This window comes from Zophobas morio, unplaced genomic scaffold (genome assembly GCF_036711695.1).
Source record: "Zophobas morio isolate AGI-343-1 ecotype UQ-CSIRO unplaced genomic scaffold, CSIRO_AGI_Zmor_V1 ptg000021l, whole genome shotgun sequence".
Lineage (NCBI taxonomy): Eukaryota > Metazoa > Arthropoda > Insecta > Coleoptera > Tenebrionidae > Zophobas > Zophobas morio.
The window spans coordinates 12,637,460-12,662,003 of NW_026972126.1; the positions used below are offsets into that span (position 1 = coordinate 12,637,460).

Genomic DNA, 24,544 nt, shown 5'->3' on the forward strand with positions numbered 1-24,544 from the left:
TTACAATAGTATAATTATAATATATTAACTAACCGTGGCGGCGTTCAGGACGGTCAGGTCAGATTTCTTTTGTGGCAATCCAGATTTTTAGAAAAAAAATCAAATTTGTATAACAACATCCCACATTTTGGATTTTTCTGAATTTTCGATTTCTGAATTTCTCGATTAATTGTGATTGTGGTGCTTCGACTTTCGACTTCATTTCTCGATTTTTAGATTTTTCAGTTTCTCAATTCTTCAATTTTTCTTCGATTTTTCGATATTTCGGTGTCGGGATTTTTCAATGTTTCGATTCTTGAATTTTGCAATTTTCCGACTTTACGATTTTTCGAATTCTCGTTTTTTCAGTTTTTCAATATTTTAGTTTTGCGATTTCTCAGTATTTTGATTCGCCAATTTGTCGATTTCTCGATTTTACATTTTTTTTTTAATATTAGATTCCACAATTTTTCAATTTTTTGACGTTTACATTTCTCGATTTTTCAGTTTTCCAATTTTTTAGATTTTTCGATTTCTCAATTTTTCGAACTTTCAAATTTTAGATTTTTCAGTTTTTTGATGACTCATTATTTATTTTTTTTGGCAGGTTGGCATCCTATTATAGTATATTATTAACTAAGGTTGTGAAGACAGACATTCTAGACCGAGCGCAAATTAGAACCTGAGACGCGCAGCGTCGAGGGCTCTAAAGCGCGAGGTCTAGAATTGGCTTCACAAACGTGGTTAATATACTATTTTTTCCACTAGTAGCCCATTTGAGGTTTGCGAATTTTCAAAATGTTTTTTCTGAAGTGCATCAATAAAAATGTGTACTCACGTCATTTTAGTAAGCTTTGGAATTTTATTATTTTTTGACAATCCACAAATGGTCCAGAACTTTTGTTTTAATTTCCTCCATATTTCCCGTTTTTAATAAATTTTTGTGTGAAAAATGTTGTAAAGTGAACCATCATGTACCCCTCCTCATTCCGTCGTACTTACGCGACCGCGACAAATTTGGCTGAAAAAGGTATGGACCTTTTATCGTTAAAGCGACACGGGGAATGGAAATCCTCCAGCATAGCAGAGGGATACAACGACGGCTTGATCTTCAATAAAAAAAAAATCGCCGAAATCGTCCAAAGCTCATCTACGGCAAATCAAGTCAAACCAAATCGGAACCATGATTCAGTTTCAGTCCCGTAAACTTCATTTTCACTCCCATCAACTTCATCAACTTTGGTTCACCAATTTATCCTCAATTTATAATCAATTCAGGGTTTGGAAATCATTCCAGGGCATAATTTAAAAGCAAATTTTCCAAAATGATCGTTTTCAGCTTATGTCTCAGTTTTTCTGACAGTTGTGGACAGTTGTCACATTAGGTGGCCAACTTCACGTTTACATTATTGACCAAGGTTCACAATTTTCCAAATTACAGACCTCTAGACAAGTCGACAATTAGCCATTGTAATGCTACTAGTGGAAAAAAAACTTTATGTTAGCATACCCGATTGTTAAAGTGATATTTATAACATGCTATGGTCTCATCCCATCAACACGTTTGTTGGATGTGCTCATGTCAAAATTGACAACTGTGAATTGACGTACTAGCACGGATACCAAAAATTCAGAATTGCCAACACAAAAATTTGCTTTAATCATGAATAGAGACCCAGATCTTCTGGCCCTGCCTTAATATGTATATAAGAAACAAATTAAACAATATGATATACAAGGTAATTTGTAAATTATCAGTTTTCTCGTGTTTTTCATACGGAACACCTCAATTTTATCTCATTTGCCAAAATCAGTCTTATCTTAGCAAGTGGTCAACACCCGGTGCGTGTACATCGACAAATACGAAGTCAAAGAATATTGCCTTTATCTTGTTATTTTCTTGCTTATAGTGCATCAAGGAGAATGCTGGTTTTACGATTTTGACTTCTCCAGCATCCCTGTTAGCGAATAGTACAGCTTATAAGGCGTAAATTTATGACACCATGCCAAACTGAAACAGCGTTTTTTTTTTTTGTATTATTATACATTATTTCAATTAAGCTATTTTCGTTGATATACTATACTGGTGAGAAGCTTCTTAATGTCCGTCTACTGTCTATACTTTTGAGAAATTATAACTGCAACCCCAAATTTACCTCCTACTGCACCAGGGTGGTAAATTACGTAACCCCTATAACCCATTATTCCTTCAGCTTCCCACCTAATCTCCTGTCAGAATGTCTATCTCATATTTCTTTAATTGATTGATCAGTTTTTATAGTGTTCCTATTATCCGTTCACGATCTTTATATAATAGGGTTGGCCATGAAAAGCTAGTGAGTTTGTTGGTATTCGATGCAGAAGAATAAAAATTCCCTGAACTTTTTTCGTTAGGTTATGTTTTATTAAATTAAAGGTTAAAAAATATGCCTGAAATATAAACATTGCTGCCGATACTTTCAGTTTTCAGTTGCAATGACCAAGTTAACGGTATCCATTTCTTAGAAAGCATACAACTCTACGCTATTTAAAACAGTTATTCGGCTTCTTGTAAGTGTTTATTTCATATGTGTGGAACAAACACTAAAATTTCACTTAAACATTGTTTTTATATGGATGGGGGTTCTACATACGACTATTGTCGCATGCCACATTTAGCATCTCATCTTTAATTCTCAACCATCAGTTCGTTCTTCTGACCCACTCTTCTTAGAAATGGAAATTTCGACCTTTGTGAACAGCCTATTTCCATATCTTCCAACTTCTTTTTTCACTTTTCTGAGATTACTAAAAGGGTTGGTAAAAGACAACAACCTTGCTCTAGTGCTTTAAGGGGACTCGCTAGACGAGGTATAACATTTTTTTGGTTTTTTGAATGAAAAAAATTATATTAATATAGATGTATCATACATCAAACTGGAGCTTTTTTCATATTCTAGAGCGCAGAGGCCAGTTCAATCAACTAAAAAAATATGGCTGAGAAATATCGTAAAAAAAGCACCATTGTATGTTTTCTTCTCAAGTTTTTTGAGTCATAACCATCATAGAATCGCTTGAAAATTCGCACATGGATAAAACATCACTTTTTACAGGGCGCAGAGTCATTAAATGTTTGTAGTGGTACAATTTGTTTAAATAATAATGTGTTTATTAAAATCAAAATATACCACAAATTAATGCAAAATACGTCGAATAATTTTAACAGGAATATCAGAGGAAAATTAGTGATCTATTGGTTAGCAGAGTTTTTAACAAAAACTAACAATTATTGAAAAAAATGGGTATCAATTCGACAGAATTTGAGCAGTTAGTTCAGTACTTTGCCGATAGGAGCGCCACTAAAATTTACGGAAACGACTTTCCAGGTAAAACCCTTATCGCCTGCTCTACTATAAGCTGATTTTTCTAATTTATGGCAAGGAACTCAGTTTTATAATAAGCCGCCAGGACCAGCCGTAGTAATCTATTGTTAAGGAAATTAACTTTTACGCAATGAGGTGCTATCATAAAACCGAATTAAAACTGGGGAACTATAATATTTTTACTCCACTCAGGATCCTGAATTCAATACACATGATTACTAAAAATTCACTGTAATATTATTGTTAATATATATTTTGCTTTGTTAATTAATAAAACTAATAAACATATTTATAATAATAATAAAAAATATATAAAATACAGCTTTTGTTTAACACGTATAAGTAGCTAAGTGTATCTACTACTTATCCCAGAAAGGAGGTGTTTTAAAAAAGCCCTACGCCCAGTAACTTCTCCCTTCATTGTTTACTCGAAAAAAGTATTCGTATATGTTTTCATTTGCCGAGAGATCATTTTCAAAATATATTTATAATAAAAATATGCAAGTCTTGGTGATGAAAAATGTACTCCTAATAAATTATTAAAGTACATAAAAAAAAAGAAACAAATTTTATTTATTTTAAAAAATCTCTCGCAATGGCAGGTTCCTCTTTCTTCTTGAATCAATTATTTCGGGAAATAATGCGCCAAAGTAAAATCTGCCAAGTTTATTTGCCATCTTTTTACATATATTTCTTCGTCTTTATACATTTTTTCTATATTTATTCCTTTGGGTATCCATACAACAAAATAAACTTGTGAAATACCCGTAACAAGCATTTGCCCCTGGACTTGAAAGTAGTAATCATGATTTTTTTTTAATTTCAATTCTCTGTCTGTCAATGTACAAAATTTGATTATTTTTTTTTCTAACCGCTTCTTCGGGAAACAAATCTTGCGATTTTGAAGGGCATTTAATTTCGACTAATGCACTCCTATCCTCTAGAACCCTGTCTGGACTAGCAGCCAAGTAAGGAAATTGTTTTGAAATAAACAAGCCAGACCGTTCAGTTTTTATATTTTTATTTATTTCAAAACACTTGACAGCTTTTTCCTCACTTTGCTGTCCATAGTAAGTATGACTATTACCTCTAAATGTACTGTACAACAGAGACTCCACAGTTTTAGCTATTGCTGTAGTCGGCCTAAGTTTGTAAATACGTCCAAAATTTGAAGCCGTAACCCTAATTTCTTTTGCCCAAATGTGCCTGTTGGTTAGTGTCTATTTCAATTTGGTCTAAATTCAAAGATAATTTTCTCAAAAAAACCTCTTTGGCTGTCACAGATGTTTCTACATCCATGACAGGATTTTCTAAAAAATATTTAAACCATAATCGCAGTCGGGACCAGCATACGTAAATTTTTTTACGACATATTTTTTTTCGAATACTTTGTCTAAGACGAGCTTGTTTTATAGGCGAACAATATTTTTTAACCGGACCGTTTTAATCACAATATATTTACTTATCCCCTCTAAAAAATTGATGACGTCAGCTCAAAAGTTTGCCGTATAATCCTATTTAAAATTTACAAAATATGATGAGTCTCTTCTTGTAATTTATCATTCCATTCATATTTTTTGGATTCGGATACTCAAAAAATTTAATGAATGTGCAAACTTATTTTATTGATTTAATCAGGAACTACAAAACCGAATGCTTTGAAATCTAATGTGAAAAAAAACATAATAGGCATGCAGTCGTCACGTTTCCGATAGCGAGGGAAGTACTGTCTAAACTCTTTAGACCAATTTTTTTGATTTTCCCATTTTTCCATTTCTCAATTTTTCAATGTTTCAGTTTGGGATTTTTTCACCGTTTCGATTCTTTAATTTTCCTTCCATTTTTAGGTTTTTCAATTTTTCAGCTTTGGAATTTTGCAATATTTCGTTTCTTCAATTTTTCAAATTTTTGATATTGTGTTTTCTCGGTTTTTAAATTTTTCGATATTTTAATTTTTCAGTTTTTAAAGTTTTAGGTTTTTAGATTTCTCACTATCTCGACTTTTCGATTTTTCAGTTCCATGATTTTTCAATTTGTCGAATTTTTAAATTTTAGATTTTTTGTTCTCGACCATTCAATTTTCTGAGTTTTCAGGCTTAGATTTTTTTTGTTGTTCAATTCTTGGATTTTTTAAATTTTTGTTTTTAAAATTTTCCTATTTATCAACTTACTGGGATTTCAATGTTTTGATTTTTTGATTGTTCAATTTCTCGATTTTTTGAATTTTTAGTTTTTGATACGATTTTTTTTTCAAAAATTTTCAGTTTTTTAATTTATTAACTTTACGATATTTCAGTTTTACGATTTATAAATTTTTGTATTTTTCAGTTTCCAATTTTTGACGTTTTGAATTTTTCGATTACTGATTTTTTGATTTTCCCATTTCTCTATTTCTTGATTTTTCAATTCTTTCTTCAATCGTGATTTTTCAATTTTTTGATTTCTGGATTTTTCAATGTTTCAGTGTTGGATTTTTTCACTTTTCCGATTCTTCAATTTTCTTTCCATTTTTCAGATTTTCAAGATTTCAGTTTTGAATTTTTTCACTTTTTCGATTTTTCAATTTTCCTTTCATTTTTCAGTTTTTCAGTATTTCAGTTCTGAAATTTTGCAATGTTTCGGTTCTTCAATTTTTCCATTTTTTGATGTTTCGATTTCTCGGTTTTTCAATTTTTCGATAGGTATTTTAATTTTTCAATTTTTAAGTTCTAGATTTTCCGTTAATTTTTCTGAGATCAGACATCTTCCCGTAGATTGGAACCTGAATTGACTTTCATTAGGTGGAGGGTCTGATTCAGAAATCAAAAATAAGAGCTAATACTGCTGATCTTACATTGAGCTTTTTTGTGTTTGAACGTTTAGTCAACATCTATTCTAAAAAAATTCGCGACAGATTTATCGCCTCGACAAAGATCTCTTAAACCAAAGGACTATATTCCGCTATTCAGGCCACCTTGCAGGATCGAGCTGTATGGACTTACCCTGCAGGACGTGCTCCGTATTAACAAGCCAACAAAAAGCTTGGCTCTTCGGCTTAACAGCAAATCGCCAATTTGCAATGTAAAACATTTCGACTTGGTCAATTTTAACGTGAAAGCCGCGTCCCCCCTGCTTGCTACAATCAAAATTCAATAACAATTATGCAAATTGGGGGCCCGGGCAAAAGCGGAAACCTTCTGAAATATACGCCGGTGTTTAATAAGCTGCCGGCGAAGCCCGAGCTTTTAAAAACATGCTTCCACTGCGTTATGAAACCCGGTTGGGGCATTCATCACAATTATTGCAATGTAATTTAACAGAGGGCGCAGGTATATGAGATGCATTTTTAGCCGTGATTAAACCAATTTTTCAGCGTCTTTTCAGCGGAATTAAATTTTTACGGAGTGGAATGACAGTAAACTTTTATCACGTCGGAGAACAAAACTCGCCCGAGATGGCGGAAGGTGTCATAAATATTATGGCGGTAAATTACACGTCGTACACATAAATGTTATCGGTGGAGTGTGTATTCACTTATGACTTTTAATACAGAAAAATAATGCGCAGTGGTTCGCAGTGGAAGCTTATTTATTATAGGATTTGGAGGTTACAATTTTACTGTGATGTAACTTTAGACACCTCATTTCCGAGACGAATCCAATTTCAAAGACAACTCCATTACAAATTATTATTATTATTATTATTATTATTGCGAAATATTTGGGCAAACAAATAAAATTCGCAAAATCAAATCTGATAATAATTTTTCCAAAAATTCGAATTTATTCACCTTCGACCAATTTCTTGATATCACAATTTTTCTTTTCGTGATTTCGTTTTCTTTCATTTTTTAGTATTTCGGTTTCATAATTTTCCGTTTTTCAGCTTTAATTTTTTCAATTTTTCAATTTCTCAACTTTCAAATTCTTCAGTTTTTCAATTTTGCAATTTTTGGATTTATAGTTATCCTGTTTTCCGATTTATTTAATTTTCAATATTCCGATTTTGCAAAACATTTTTTATTTTACACTTTTTCAATTTTTAAGTTTCTGAATCTTTCGATTTTTTAATTTTTCGTTTCTTCAAGTTTTTCAAGATCTAGATTTACAATTTTTAGATTTTTCAAAGTTTTCATTCTCTACTGTTTCGTATTTTCATTGTTTTTTTCAATTTTACAATTTTGCAATTTTTTAATTTTTTTGATTCGAAATGTTGAAAAATCAAAAAATTACAAATCAAAAAAGTGTATCGAAAAATTGGAAAGAAGGAAAAACGAATCGAATCGATAAACTGCAAAACTCAAGAATTGTAAAATCGAAAAATTATAGAATCGTCAAAATTGTAAAGTCGAAAAACTGTAACATCGAAAAATTGAAAAATTGAAAAATTAAATATCCAGAAACTGAAATATTAAAACTAGAAAAATGGAAAAATCGAATAAAGGAAGAAGCTTTCAAATCCAATACATAATTAAAAAATTGAACAATTTTAAAATCGTAAAATCGAAAACGTGAAATATTTTTAAAAATTTATTATTATTACATATTTAAAATGAAAACTAGAAAAATCATGTAACTCAAAAACCCAAAATTGAAAAAACGAAAAATTCAAAAATCTAAACGTTGAAAAATCGAAAAATTGGGAAATTACAAAATCAGAGCATTGTAAAACTGCAAAATTAAAAATTGAAACCTCGTGAAACAAGAAAATCTGAAAATTGAAACGTCCAAAGTTGCAACAAAAACCTGAGAAATCGTAGAATTAAAGAAAAAAAAAAATTAAAAATTGACAAATTGCAAATCGAAAAATTGATGAATCGAAAAATTGCAAAATCAAAAAATTCACGAAACAAAATAACGAAAAGTCAGAAATCGCAAATCGAAAAATTGAAAAAATAAAAAATGCAACATTCAAAATTGAATAATTAAAAAATTAAGAAAATAAAAAATCGAAACGGAAAGCTGCAACTCAGAAAATTGGAAAATTAAAAATTGGAAACTCGAGAAACTCAAATCGAAAAATTCAAAAGTTGGAAAATTGAATAGCTGAAAAATTTAAACTTACAAACTTCAAAAATTACGAATCGAAAAAGTGCAAAATCGAAAAAGTGCAAATCGAAGACATCAAAAAGCGAAAAATGGAAACACTGAAAATCTAAAAATCGAGAAAAATTAATGCATACGAAAATTGGAATAAAGAAAAAACAAATCGAATCGATAAACTCTAAAAGCCAAAAATTATGAAATCGAAAAATTATAGAATAGTCAAAATTGTAAAGTCGAGAAACTGTAAACATCGAAAAATTCGTAAGATCGAAAAATTTAAAAATTAAATATGGAGAAACTGAAAAATTAAAAATTGTAAAATTGAAACATCGAACAAAGGAAAAACTTTTCAAATCCAATACTTGAAAAACGGAAAAATCGAAAAATTGAATAATTATAAAATCAGAACATTGTAAAACTGAAAAATTGAGAAAATAAAGAAAATCAAAACCCGAAACGAAAATTGAAGACATCAAGAATTGAAAAATCAAAAAACCTGAAAATTAAAAATTGAAACCTCATGAAATAAGAAAATCTAAAAATTGATGCATCCAAAGTTGAAAAAAGAAACACTGAGAATTTATATAAATAAAAAAAAATGAAAAATTGACAAATTGCAAATCGAAAAATTGATGAGACGAAAAATTGAAATCGAAAACAAAAAAATATGAAATCGGAACATTGAAAAATCTAAAAATAGTAAAAATAGAGCAAATAAAATACCGAAACGAAAAATTAAAAATTTAACGAAATTAAAAATTAACAAGGAATCGAAAAACTGAAAAATCAGAAACTGAAAATTCCTGAAATTTTAAATCGAAAAATTGCGAAATCAAAAACAGATGCAACAAAAAATGAAAAATTGAACAATCGAATAATTGAGAAATTAAGAAAATAAAAAACCGAAACGGAAAGTTGCAAATCTAAAATTCGGAATATTAAAAATTGGAAATTTGAGAAACTCAAATCAAAAATTCAAAAGTTAGAAATTCGAAAAATTATAGCATAGAATCATCAAAATTGTAAAGTCAAAAAACTATAACATCGAAAGATTGAAAAATTCAAAAAATAAATATTGAGAAACTGAAAAATTAAAAATCGTAAAATTGAAAATACGACTAAAGGAAAAAGTTTTTAAATCCAATACTTGAAAAATAGAAAAATCGAAAAATTGAATAATTATAAAATCAGAACATTATAAAACCGAAAAATTGAGAAAATAAAGAAAATCAAAAACCGAAACGAAAATTGAAGACATCAAGAATTGAAAAATCAAAAAACCGGAAAATTAAAAATTGAAACCTGGTGAAATAAGAAAATCTAAAAATTGATGCATCCAAAGTTGAAAAAAAATTGTGAGAAATCGTAGATTTATAGAAACAAAAAAATTGAAAAATTGACAAATTGTAAATCGAAAAATTGATCAGACGAAAAATTGAAATCGAAAACATAAAAAAATATTAAATCGGAACGTTGAATAATCGAAAAATTATAAAAATAGAGTAAATAAAAAACCGAAACGAACAATTAAAAATTTAACGAAATTAAAAATTAATAATAAGGAATCGAAAAAGTGAAAAATCAGAAACTGAAAATTCGTGAAATTTTAAATCGAAAAATTGCGAAATCTAAAAACGGATGCAACAAAAATATGAAAAATTGAAAAATCGAATAATTGAAAAATTAAGAAAATAGAAAACCGAAACGGAAAGTTGCAAATCTAAAATTAGGAATGTTAAAAATTGGAAACTCCAGAAACGCAAAAGTTCGATAATCAAAAAATTATAGCATAGAATCATCAAAATTGTGAAGTCAAAAAACTGTAACAGCGAAAGATTGAAAAATTCAAAAAATAGATATCGAGAAACTCAAAAATTAAAAATTGTAAATATAGGAAAAATTTTTCAAAATTTTAACCTCGTAAAATCGAAAACGTGAAATATTTTTAAAAACTTATTATTATTACATACTTAAAATGAAAACTAGAAAAATCGTAAATCAAAAATTGAAGAAACGCAAAATTAGAAAAATCATGAAACTGAAAAATCAAAAATTGAAAAAACGAAAAATTAAAAAATCTAAACCTTGAAAAATCGAAAAATTGCAAACTGAAAAATTGAAAAAATAAAGAAAATAGAAAACCGTAACGAAAATTTGAAGACATGAAAAATTGAAAAATCGAAAAACTGGAAAATTGAAACCTCGTGAAATTACAAAATCTAAAAATTGAAACATCCAACGTTGGAAAAAGGAAAAACGGAGAACTCGTTACATTAAAGAAACAAAAATAACTACGAAAAATTGAAAAATTGCAAATCGAAAATACAAAAAATTATAACATCGGAACATTGAAAAATCGAAAAATTGAAAATCGAAAATTTAAAGAAATTAAAAATTAGGAATCGAAAAGTGAAAAATTAGAGACTGAAAACTCGTGAAATTTTAAATCGAAAATTTGTATAATCTAAAAATTGAAGAAACAAAAAAATTCAAAATTTAAAAATCGCAAATTCAAAATTTGAAAAAACACAAAATGAAGCATTAAAAGTAGAATAACTGAAAAATAAGGAATTGGAATCTCGAGAAACTCAAATCGAAAAATTCAAAACGTGGAAAATTGAAAAACTGGAGAAACAAAAAAGAAATAAAAAATTGAAGAATTGAAAAATTCAAGTCAAAACAGCTGCAAGAGTGCTATTTACGTCACTGGTTTTAACTTTATATAGGTCATAAAAAAACAAAAATCGCAAACAATTTTTATAATTTTTCAAAGAAGCGGGATATGTTGGGCTGCACTTCAGAGGCGAGGGAAGTTCTCTAGAAATACCCTGCGACCAATTTTTACATCCATCTTTTAATTTTTTTATTTTACCAATTTCAGCCTTTGTATTTATTGGATTTATTGGACGAATCATAGTTGTTATCAACTTTGTTTTTTCTAACCGTTTGATCTTTGTTTTTTGGTTTAACAATGACAGTTTCTTTGGTTTTTTCTGTCTCTGAGACAGACTCAGCATAAGATCTGGTCCTCACCAATAGCTACGGATTCCTGTGGATGAGTGAATATAAACTTATTTAAATTATTATTAATATCATCTTTTGTAATTTTCAGAAAATAGTTTAGAAACTAAATCTTGAACATAAGACAGTTGCTCTAGCACAGGTTGTATGTGAGCACTTATAACTTTGATAAGTGTGCTTTCTAGTTCGCTGGAAAATACAGCAACAGAAAACGGTAACACTTTAGGACTAATATTTGAAATTGTTTGAAAACTGCAAAAACTACAACCTCATGATCTTACTTTACCTTGAGTCTGTTTCATCTCCGTAAATGTAGCATCATCAAGACTAGCGCATCCAATGTGATAACTGGAGCCGCGAAGTTTAGTGTAAGCAATATATGCTCTTCCTGTCTACTTAACTAAAATTAAATTTTGAAAATATCCGTCCATAAACTGCACAAAACCCAGAACACCCACTATAGAAGTATCCACGCTATGACTAACTATGTTAATCGCGCGATATAAAAAAGGCATTACGCCAAATCGACTTTAACTCGCCAACGAATTAGAGCAAAAGCCCTTTTAAGCCGCCTTAAATATACGGAGTGTTGTCGGCACTCGACTAGACCCAAGAATCAACCCATTTGGCGGCTCGTTAATACAGCGCACGTCCTCCGCTACAAGTCCCGTGATGCAGGATGATTCCTGCAAGCTGGCTCGAACATCCGAGTATCGCCATTATAATTTAATAGATCCTCTTCCGATTGCCAAATCTACCGGAATCGTGCACACTGAATAAATCCGAACCGAATCTCGCCATAAAACGTTCGCTGTATATCCCAGAAACGCTACTTCTCAGTCAAGATTCGTTCCTTCAACCGTGGTTAACACGCTGGGGAAGGAGGACGTTTATTATACCCCCGACGTCGTTCATATTCAAACGTAACTGTTGGTTTATAATTTTATAAAAGTGAGCAGCCGTGAGAGTTGCTCTGGGACCAATTTCATTGATTCCACCCAGCTAAAAACTTTACTGGCGGTATTTGAATACATCATGTCAATGGGGCGGACGATTTAAAGTTATTAACTTTGACGCTGTTTGCATAAATATCGTACCCTCGCAAATAAACTTTGCGTTATTATCCGACTTTATTTTCTCTTTTTAGGGCTCTCGCGAAATTTAAAGGGTCGTTTCGAAATATTTTTTTATAGATCGTGAGATGGAAAAATCTGAATGCTCGTTTTGGAAGATCTGTGTACTATTCTTGCTGTCTGTTGTACGATGATACTTTGTGGTTTTCTTTACTACTTTTAGGGTAATTGGATTACTTTTAGTTACATTGTTAGCAGGACTGTCACTAATGGTGCCTTTGTGTCTTTATACAGGAGTGGCATAAATAATTCATACATCCAAGTGGGTATTGATTTGTTCCGCCTCTTTCGCACTGTATAACTGTCCCATTTGTTGCTGATAAGTGTTTAATTGGTTGCATAGACCGCAAAATAATAACATTTTATTCATACAAAGTAACAATTTTCATCGTACAGATGTGTTGGTGGTTTGTACTTTTTCAGTTAAATGAAAAAATGTACCTCATATTTAAATGTCATTGCAGGTTTTATAAACGAAATTTTAAACTCCACGTTTTTAAATTATTAATTGCCTGTCAAAAACACGTGCTTACATATAAAACGAATAATTCATTCGTTTCCTAATACATTTTCTGCAATTCAGGCAAATGACGAGTTACATAAAGTATGAACAAAACAACACAAACTGAAAATGTTTTTGTGACAGACTGTAATCCTTAGAGAGCGGATTTATAAGCATAAAAAAATTAAGAATAAGCGCTAAAATAAACACAACATTTTCAATAAAAAAGTTTTATTTTAAGTAAAAAAGCATTAAAAACATAATCATATTACAAATCAAAAAACCCTTCTTAGAACTTTGGATAAAATATTATTACAATAATCCTAGACTTTATATTTTACACACGTATTTCAGTTTTCTTTAAAACAATTTATGATTGTAATATGTTCTAAGTTGTCCACTATAAAATTTTTTCGCCGATCATTTAAAATGTGTTTAAAATTGGGGAATGTGCGTTCAACATTCACACTCGTTGTTGGCACAAATTTGAATTTTGCAACTAATGTTGAATCTAACTCCAAATTTTCCACCTTCTGGCCTTGTAAAACACGAGCAACGTCGGAAAGAACACCGAAACCTGCATTTTTATTTAACACTTCGTCAAGTTTTTGAGATACTCTAGTACCAATATCACCCCTTACTGCGTTTGCTTGTTGTTTAAATTCTTTCACTAAGTTTATGGCATCTACCAACAACATGTTGGGTTTTTCTAACTTTTCTATTACCTCACATACGAATTGATAATTGCCTCTTAGAAAAGCTAGATCTTGTCGCAAATCTTTGTTTTCCAAAATATTTATGCAATCTTTAATCGATTGAGAAGAATCTTCGCTAAACTCCGTAACTACTTCCTCAAATTCTTTGATATAGTTGTCATAATAAAATGTGGCCTGTAACCATGTTCCCCACCTCGTTATAATCGGCTCTGGGGGCAATGGTATGTTTGGAAATTTTTCCTTAAAATGTTGCTCTCTTAGTGGGGCTTTAACAAAAATCTTTTTACCATTTGCCACTAATTTATTAACAGTAGGAAACTGCAAACGTATTCCTTCAGCCACTCTGTTTAAACCGTGGGCAATCCAAGTAGAGTGAATTAAATTGGGGTACAATATTTTTAGATTATTCCCTGCTTTCAACATAACGAGCTGCATCCGAAATCATCAATAAAATTTTATTCGCCGGTACGGCATTTGGCAAAAATAGTGACGTAAGACTGTCATTTACAAATCTGGTAATCGTATTGCCATTTGTTTTATCTAACATTTTCAAACTTACTACATACCCTCGACTAGGGAAATTTTCATTTAAGATTCCAACAATTAAACTTGCCACGTATCTTCCACAACTATCGGTTGTTTCATCGACAGCGAACCATAAATAATTATCTCCAATGCGATGTTTAATTTCGCTGTAAACTTGCTGAAACACTGGGCCTACATAATTTTTTCGGAGAGTACTTTCAACCGGAATATGTCGATTGCAGTGTTTTTCAAGGAATTCTTGAAGAGGGCCTTTCTCCAATTTTTTCAAAGGTATATTGGACTGGATCATCATTTTACATAAATCGAAATTAAACTGAAACTGCTCATCTTTTGTGGAAGTAGATGCAACAGATTCATGTATGGTCTGCTGTTTAATTTTAGAAACTTTAAACATTTTCTTCCTTTCTACATGAAGAGTCGTTCTGACATGTTGCGTCACGTTATATTTTTTATCACTTTGAATCTAAAACAACGTACATATACAGGATTAACAAAGGAAAATAGATAAAAAAAATTAGTGGGCTTACGGTTTTCACACAAGCTCTGCAGAAAATTTGGTTGTTTTCTAATTGTAATTCTGGAAAATCCCTTATCCACTCATCCGGCGTCGATTTTACGTTCGGCATTCTTTTAAAATATGAGTAATATTACCAAAAAGAACTCAACATGTAACAAGGGAGAACCACGTATAACACTGTACTACGACAAATGGGATAGACTGATGGTTGTGAAATAAACGATTCATTTACTTAAAAGTTTCCATTAGAAAAATTTTAAGGTAGGTAGTTGGGTACAATAATCCTTTTTTCTAGAAAATCTTCAACGATCTTGCCGCAAAATGCCGAAAAAGAACATCTGGTTAAAAGCTTTAATTCATTATCAACGGAAGTAAGGATTTAAAGTCATAAAATCTATGGAGTATTTTTCCAATCCTATAATAAAATTTTATTACCCAAACGACAGGAACCTATTCACAGAAAGGGTCTTGAGTAAGTGTACTTCAATGGTCAAGTCCAGGTAAAGTGCATACGATACGATACGCCTAACTAACAAGTATTTGTCATCCCGACAAGGCCGGCATTTGAACAAAATATGCATTAAAACTCATATTCGTCGAAAAAAGCATTAAATAAGCATATAAGTTTTAATATGCATAAAATTGAAAAAAAAGCAAATAACCATAAAAAAAATGTGTCAAATGACTCCAAATTGTATCACAGTTACAGATATAAAAAAGTTTTGAAGTGCTTACATTTTTCACAAAAAGCATTAAACCTAGAAATCCGCTCTCTAGTAATCATCCACAGAACACAATATTAAAGACAGAACTAATTTATTTTCAAACACGAAAACATTACGAAACGTACAAATTCTGTGCAGTTCTAATTTAATAATTTTTTGCGATGACGTCATTAGTTTTCTGCATGGTATGACGAAATTTCGTATTAATTTTATTACAAAGAGCTGCCGAAATCTTTGAATTTTCATTTGCATTAAAATGTTAAACTGCCAAAAAGCAATCTCGTAACTATAACTACTTTGAGCAAACCTCAAAATTACACACAACTGCATTTAGATCCCACAGCAAATAACGACACAATAGAGCTTACCGTGGTCGGCGAGTTCCAGTTTATACTGTTGTTTATTCCTCAAATAAAATCATCCGCTACCGCCAGGACAATGTAACTTAGTACATTAAAGTAAAGCTATTTTGGCAATGCACGATTATGAATCACGAACTTCAATATCTGTAAAACGGTTTACCTTGAACAATAATTTTGTTTGTTTGGTTGCGGTACAATAGCGCACTTTTTTTAATGTGAAACAATAAAATTGCGACAATATTTGAACGTCCATTCGTTTTTCCTAGCTGTAAACATGTTTACTAATGCACTTTAGCTGGAGTAGTCATTTCATTAACTATGAATTGAAAGGTTTTTTTGATGTTTCGAGTGAAACATGTGTACTCTGTAGTTCAATTGTCGATGTATAAATATTAATTCTACATGCTTCTATTTACATGTTCACTGCATGTATTCTTGGTCAGGATACGGATTTTCCACTTTATTCTGTTATTTTGTACTAAGCCGTAAATTGAAACAGAATTTTTCAATTTTGCATTAAAAGTGGAAGGTTAAATATGCAATGATTCACAAAAATATTTTGAATTTAGATTTAATCAACAACGTCACTGCAAAAATGAGTTTATAAATTAAATAGGGACTTGCAATCCCGCAAAATCCAGTTCAAATGTCGTTTCTGCGAATCACGAGCTTCCAAATTCACGATTATTTAATCATATTCTCTTTATATGTTTATTTTTGTGTCTAAAAAATTGCAAAAATTACAAATTTTAAGTACAAAAAGTGGATACTCAACAAAAAAAGGGGCATAAAAAAGTAAGGCCGAGTCCATCGGGCGTTCAGACTACGAAAAAATAGGTCTCCCGTTTCCGTCTGTCTGTCTGTCGTCTGTGTCAGTTTTAGGAATATTGTGTGGATGGTAAAACGTTAATCATTCCTACCAAGAAGGGGATGGCGTTATCTCCAAAATTTATATTAGTAAATCTAATTGAAATTTTATAAAGTAAGATCCTCCTGTACTTGTGGGTTATGAATCCGTGTTGACCTTTTACTCTAGACATCCAGTTTTTTTGGAAAAAAATTGTGTAACATCTTCCAATTTAACTTTGAAATTGCAAAACCCAATGCTCTTGTTTGTAGAAGAAAAGTGGCGGATTTAAATTGATTACTACAAAAGTACCATTTTAAACATATTTTAAGTTTCTTGTTGTCGAAATAAGTCTACACATATTAAGAAAAAAAGGCAAAATGTAACCCCGCCCACCCGCCCTATCTCAATTGTGATATATTTTTTTATTCGTCGTGAGCCAAGAAGTCGGAGCTTAACTGCAAAATCCTTATTTCTCTACGAGAAATTAAGAACATGTTTTTGAGTATCGTGTTGTTCAAAGAATACTATGTATATTAAGAAAAAAAGGAAAAATATAAACCCCGTCCGCCCACCCCTTCTCAATTGTGGCGGTTTTTATTCCTACAGACTTAAAACACGTTTAAAATGGTAATTTTTGTAAAGAAATATGGATTTTGCAATTAAGCTCCGCCCCTCGGTTTACGACGAATAAAAAAAATCATCACAATTGAGATAGGGCGGGTGGGCGGGCTTACATTTTGCCTTGTGGTTTTAATATGTGTAGACTCCTTATCACAACATGAAACTTAAACCATGCTTAAAATGGAAAATTTGTATAAGGAAATATCGATTTTTTCCCTGCAAAAATGTACCATTTTAACCATGTTTTAAGTTTCTTGTTGTGAAAACGTGGCTATGTATATTAAGAAAAAAAAAGACAAAATATATTGCGTTCATTTTGTTTTTACTTTATAGATGTTATCACAAAAGATATCCCGAAATTAAATTTTATAATCGATTTGAAAGTTAAATTTTTCGAGAATTATGCAAATTTCCATATTTCAATTGGAGATTCTTGAAAAATGGAGCCGAAAATAACCTCTGGGTGTTAAAAATCTATAAATTATATAATCTACAACAAAAATCTTTAGCTAATTTTCAAGGGCGATTTGAATGATGAAAAATTTCGTACTGAAAAATTTAGTTTTTGTAAAAGTTGTCAAACAATTCACAAACAATTCTAAGTTGTAGATCTGTGATTCTGCAAAAATGGTAGGACTTTTCGAAGAAAGTTCTGGGAAATAGATCGCAATTCAGATTGAAAAATATGGCGTTTTTATAGTCCTAAAACCAAATTTTTGAAATATTTGGTTTAAACAATATAATTTAAAAAAAAATCTAAAATTTTCAAGTTAATTGGCGATTGTGGAATAGTGGTAGGATTTTTTGGGGATCGAAATCCTCAAGAAAATGACTTTGGCTAATTTTCGAAGATGGTCGAAAAATAATCAAAAATTGCACAAGATACAATGAAAAATTGACATTTTAGAAAAATTCGAAAAAAGGCCTGTGAAAATCTTCAAAAAAAAAATCAATTCCCTTACTTTCAATTAATTCAATTTGAAGTATATATCCTTCACTTTGTAACTTTCATTTAAATTTAAATATACATCTCAACGTGCTGATTTGAAAAATATAACGTTTTTATGGTCCCGACAAAATTTTTGAAATATTCGGTTTGAACTTAACATTTTTAAAAAGTTCTAAAATTTTCAAATTAATTGGCGATTCTGAAATAGTGGTAGGATTTTTTGACGAACTAAAGCCGAAAATAACTTCTGCAGATCGGAATTTTCAAGAAAATGACTTTGGCTAATTTTCGAAGATGGTCGAAAAATGATCAAAAATTTCATAAAATCGATATTGAAGAATTGAGCTTTTAGAAAAATCAACAAAAAGTTCTGCGAAATAGAACTCGACGTGCTGATTTAAAAAATATTGCGTTTTTATAGTCTCTAATCAAAATTTTTGAAATATTCGGTTTGAACGTTAAAAGTTTTCTGGAACAGTGGTAGGATTTTTTGTCGAATGGAAGGCGAAAATAACTTCTGGGGATCGAAATCTTCAAAAAATGACTTTGGATAATCTTCGAAGATGGTCGAAAAATTATAAAAAATTTCATAAAATAGATATTGAAAAATTGAGCTTTTAGAAGAATCCACAAAAAAGTTGTGGGATATAAATCTAGACGTGCTGATTTGAAAAATATAGAGTTTTTATGGTCCCGAACCAAAATTTTTGAAATATCCGATCTGAACTTTGACATTTTTAAAAAATTCCAAAATTTCCAAGTTAATTGGCGATTCTGGAATAGTGGTAGAATTTTTTGACGAATTAAAGCCGAAACTAACTTCTGGGGATCGAATTCCTCGAGAAAATGACTTTGGATAATTTTCGAAGATGGTCGAAAAATGATCAAAAGTTTAATAAAAAAGATATTGAAAAATTGAGCATTCAGAAAAATCCACACAAATTTCTGGGACATACAACTAGACGTGCTAATTTGAAAAATATGCCGTTTTTATGGTGGCGGACCAAAATTTTTGAAATATTCGATTTGAAATTTAAAATTTTTACAAAATTCTAAAATTTTTAAGTTAATTGGCAATTCTGGAATGGTGGTATAATTTTTTGACGAATTAAAGCCGAAAATAACTTTTGGGGTTGAAATCTTTAGAAAAATGTATTTGGTTAATTTTCGAAGATGGTCGAAAAATGATCAAATATTTCATAAAACATATATTGAAAAATTGAGCTTTTAGAAAAATCCACCAAAAGTTCTGAAAATAGATCTCGATATGACGATATGCTGATTTGAAAAATATAGAATTTTTATAGTCCGAAATCAAAATTTTTGTTAATATTCGGTTTGAACGTCGAAATATGAAAAAACTTTTAAAATTTCCAAGTCAATTGGCGATTCTGGAATAGTAGTAGGATTTTTTTTACGAATTGAAGCCGAAAATAACTTCTAGGGATCGAAATCTTCAAGAAAATGAACTTGGCTAATCTTCGAAGATGGTCGAAAAATGATCAAAAATTTCATAAAATATATATTGAAAAATTGAGCTTTTAGAAAAATCCACCAAAAATTCTGCAAATAAATCTTGACGTGCTGATTTGAAAAATATGACGTTTTCCCGAACCAAAATTTTTGAAATAATCGGTTTGAACGTTAAAATTTTAAATAAATCCTAAAATTTTCAAGTTAATTGGCGATTCTGGAATATTGGTAGGATTTTTCAACGCATTGAAGGCGAAAATAACTTCTGGGGATCGAAATCTTCAAGAAAATGACTTTGGCTAATCTTCGAAGATGGTCGAAAAATTATAAAAAACTTCATAAAATAGATATTGAAAAATTGAGCTTTTAGAAAACTCCACAAAAAGTTGTGGGATATAAATCTAGACATGCTGATTCGAAAAATATAGAGTTTTTATGGTCCCGAACCAAAATTTTTGAAATATCCGATCTGAACTTTGACATTTTTAAAAAATTCTAAAATTTCCAAGTTAATAGACGATTCTGGAATAGTGGTAGAATTTTTTGACGAATTAAAGCCGAAACTAACTTCTGGGGATCGAATTCCTCGAGAAAATGACTTTGGATAATTTTCGAAGATGGTCGAAAAATGATCAAAAGTTTAATAAAAAGGATATTGAAAAATTGAGCTTTTAGAAAAATCCACAACTAAATGCTAATTTGCAAAATATGCCGTTTTTATGGTCGCGAATCAAAATTTTTGAAATATTCAATTTTTTTACAAAATTCTAAAATTTCTAAGTTAATTGGCAATTCTGGAATGGTGGTAGGATTTTTTGACAAATTAAAACCGAAAATATCTTCTAGGGATCGAAATCTTCAGAAAAATGTATGTGGTTAATTTTCGAAGATGGTCGAGAAATGATAAAAAATTTCATAAAATAGATATTGAACAATTGAGCTTTTAGAAAAATTCACAAAAAGTTCTGGGATATAGATCTGGAGTGCTGATTTGAAAAATGTAACGTTTTAATGGTCCCAAAGCAAAATTTTTAAAATGCTCGGTTTGAAGGTTATAATTTTTAAAAATTCTGAAAATTTCCAAGTTAATTGGCGATTCTGGAATAGTGGTAGGATTTTTTGACGAATTAAAGCCGAAAATAACTTCTGGGGATCGAAACTACCGTTTCATATTCTAATGTTGAGAAAAAATGAAAGGGAAGTTCTGTTGAAATAACCTTCGACCAATTGTTGTTTTCTTTCATTGCTATTTTTTTTTCGTTAGTTTTTCTTGTCTTTTTAATTTTCTTTTTTCACTTCTTTCGACAACCTTTTTGCAACCGACTTAAATAACTTGGCATCGGACTTAAAAACCAATATGTAAAACCTAAAAAAACAAACTTCGATTGTTGATTTTTACATGCTGAACCTAAACTGGGGAAGTATTGTAATAGAGTCAACGAATAGCTACTCTAATGTGTTTTTGACGTTCTTCCGTCTGTCTATCTAGCAATTGCCGTCTGATCAGTGTAATGACGTCACCTTCAAATTTTTAATTGTAAACACCATTTCAGTTTTTCAAAATAATATACTTCAGTACTTGTGTTTTATGAACGCCTTGTTTTCATTAATCATTATTATAATTTTTATATGTATATTTGTAACAAAATTTTAATCCTCGACTTTTAACATTTCATTTGAATTTTGAGCGGAACCAAGTTTATCATCACAGACTGGAATACACACAGAGATCAGATAAAGTCCAAGGAAAATATTCCAGACATGTAATCATCTCTTCCAGGACAGCAAAACATGTAACGAAAAACGTGTATCATTCGCTGTGCGAAACTGAATCGGAAAAAGCTTCAAATCCAGAAATACACAACGGACAAGAAATTCCTGTTCAACAGTAGAGATGTTTATATGAGAAACTCCGATATGCAAAAAAACGTGACGGATTCTAGTGCCTGCAGTGTTAACACTTCGAAACTTAAAAAAAGGAAAAAATAGTCACATTTCATCTAGGATCGGAAAACGGTGCAGTAAGACATAATTTCCATTATTACCTATATTTAACATTGTTATACTTCGACCATCCAAGGCTTGATGCTACTACAGCTCTAGTAATAACAACATAAACGGTTGAAATTTACGTTTAATGAAAACTTAAAACGTTAGCGTTGAAAATAAGCGCTTTACGGCGTCTGCTTTAAACAGCAACTTCAGAATTACATGCAATTGCACTTAAACCCCGTATATCTTTTTTATCATCTGTTGATTAACCAAATGTTATTTTTATGTCAAGTAGCTTTGCACTAACGAGTTTAACTTTCAGTGGAATTTAATTCTAAAATAGCACAGCTTTGGATTTTTTGAAACGAACTTAGTAATAATATACGGTTTAATATTCAAAACGTTAAAATGAATCTACGAACTTAGTACAACTCAGTTCAATACAAAATTTACCAGAATAAAGACGTAATCATCATACGGGTTCGTCTCAATCCTATTACTCCTTTTCTGAAATCCCTAAGGAGGATGAACGAAGAAATTACTCTTATCATTTATTCCACATCTCATATTTTCTTATTGTTCCAATACACGATCCGAACAGGGGTATGAAGATTTCATATCAGACAAAATACAAAAAAGTTTATTGACGGCGAGCACAAGCGCAAAAAATATACAGAGATTTATCTTCAGAGAAATAAAACGTGTGCTTTTAAAAATTAAATAGTAGAAAGCTCCGGAGCGCTGAAAAGGCATATCGAACGTATCGTAATCATGACTGATGCTTTTAATATGAAAGATAGCAAGGCTATTTAGGCGAGTGAAATGAATATTCATCAAAACATCAAGTTCTTTACTGTTTTCTTCGAGCTGAAAGCTTACACATTCCAAAAAAAAAAAAAATCAATAGTAACGAAATGTACGCAGTTTAATATTCATCAGTTTGTAAAGCTCGAAGCTTTAGTGAAGCTTTGTGATGGACGGTAAAGCTCTAATTACGAAATACTGATAATTTTGGAATTTCAGGTTTTCAAAAACACTAATCTTTGGATGCTTTGTCGGTAATATTTTATTTTGGAGCTACACGACCAATACACAATAGCACATAAATTTCCCTATTGTTTAACAAGCGCTATTTAAATAAATAGTCATTACTAAATCGTTTCCACTAATTGATTACTTGCTAATTAATGAATTGTAATCACTCGTCAAACAATTTTCGCATGAGGAGTTCGCAGCCATGCATTAAACTCGCGAAATTGCAAGCTGAATCCGACATAAACATTTTGAATGCCACATATCTAGAAGAGACGTGTGGCTTATTTGAATATGTGCGTGTGTTTCTGGAAGGGATCCCTTTCATATCCCTGGAGATCATCGAGTTGGGTCGAACCCAGTGGCTCCCTTCCAGCTACGTTGTTTAGCATTTCAATAATGCTCTACTTAGGCCTCTATTATAACTGTGTACGTGTCCAGAATGAGTCGGATTCCAAACAGTAAATTATGATGTTGACAATGTGGGGCGGCTAACAGCCATTACTGCCGGATTTTTTTTAGCCTGATTTAGTGCTACAAAAAGCTCGAATCGACAATACAACAAACTACAAATATGCGGTTTTATTTTTGCTCGTACCTGATTTGTTACAATTTGTTTTATTATTGTTGGCAGAGTGATACTTTTACGTCGTGGATAGGAGCGATTTTTTGTTGTAACTCCCGGGACAAAGTAAATTCTGATTAACGTCTTTGTAAATTGGAAGACTGTTTGGAAGTGTAGGTCGAGTCTGAAGTTGTTTCAGTGTAATACAAAAATATATTAATGAAGTTTAATTTATTCGCCATTATCTTTGTGTAGAAATTTGATCAAAACGTAATTCCTCAATTTTTTTCACAAACTCGAAAACCACATTTAACATTTTTTTAGCAACTATTAGTTACCTAAATTTAAAACGAGAAATTGGCTGAAAGTTTCTGAAACGTAAATGAAAAAAATAAAATTCCGCTGCCTTATATCACACGAACTAATAGACATACTAAAACTGTTGCGATTAAAAAAAAAATGTAGTTTTTTTTACTAAATTAAGCTCCCCTGTCAAGCTAAAAACAATGGCGTTTACAAAATTTCAATAGTTCTATTCGTTCTCAAGATATACCTATAGTAGTATATAGTATAGTAGAAGATGACCGCGCAACTGTTGAAACGTGTCGACAGTGTTTCCATTTTTGGTGTTGCCGGGGATAATAACACATTTGGGTTAGTATTAAAGTATGGAAGTACTTACGATTCTTCGAATGCGGGGTCTACGTGGGTAAAACTGGGATATGACACATTTTTGGGTTTGTGAATCTGAAACTAAAAAATACTTCAGCACTGGATAAGGAATTTTTGGTTTGACTTTAAAAATAACGCGTGATCAACAAAATCGTCCTTTAGATTTAGCTGGATACGTAGGTGTTTTTCGCATTCTACGTTGTGTGTAGTAGAAAATGAAAATGTTTGGTCGATTAACTTGATGACGATGGTTTCGGTTGATCACACCTTATTAAATATATTTTTACAAGTATAAAGTAATTTTATATTTTAAGCTTAGGTTCGAAAATAATTGTAATAGGGTCCATTTGGCGAATCGCTCATTTTATGTTTACTGGACGTTTCATACCCCCTGGAAAATAGAACGATACGTTTTCCGTTTACGTCTCTCTGTCGTCTGTTCCTTGGCGATTTTATTATGTTATTAGTGAAATTTGTAAGAAATGGAAATCACAATCGAATTA

The 24,544-nt window shown here is 30.9% G+C and overlaps 1 protein-coding gene across 1 annotated transcript in view; it reads right to left on the bottom strand.

Annotated features, from left to right (window-relative positions):
• LOC135133337 (uncharacterized) overlaps positions 1 to 24,122 on the bottom strand; it is a 293,762-nt gene extending 269,640 nt beyond the window's left edge. Inside the window, exon 1 of the mRNA XM_064061717.1 lies at positions 24,052 to 24,122. The gene's annotated coding sequence lies outside the window, so the exon portion shown is untranslated. The remainder of the gene's footprint in view (positions 1 to 24,051) is intronic.
• Positions 24,123 to 24,544: the final 422 nt, after the last annotated feature.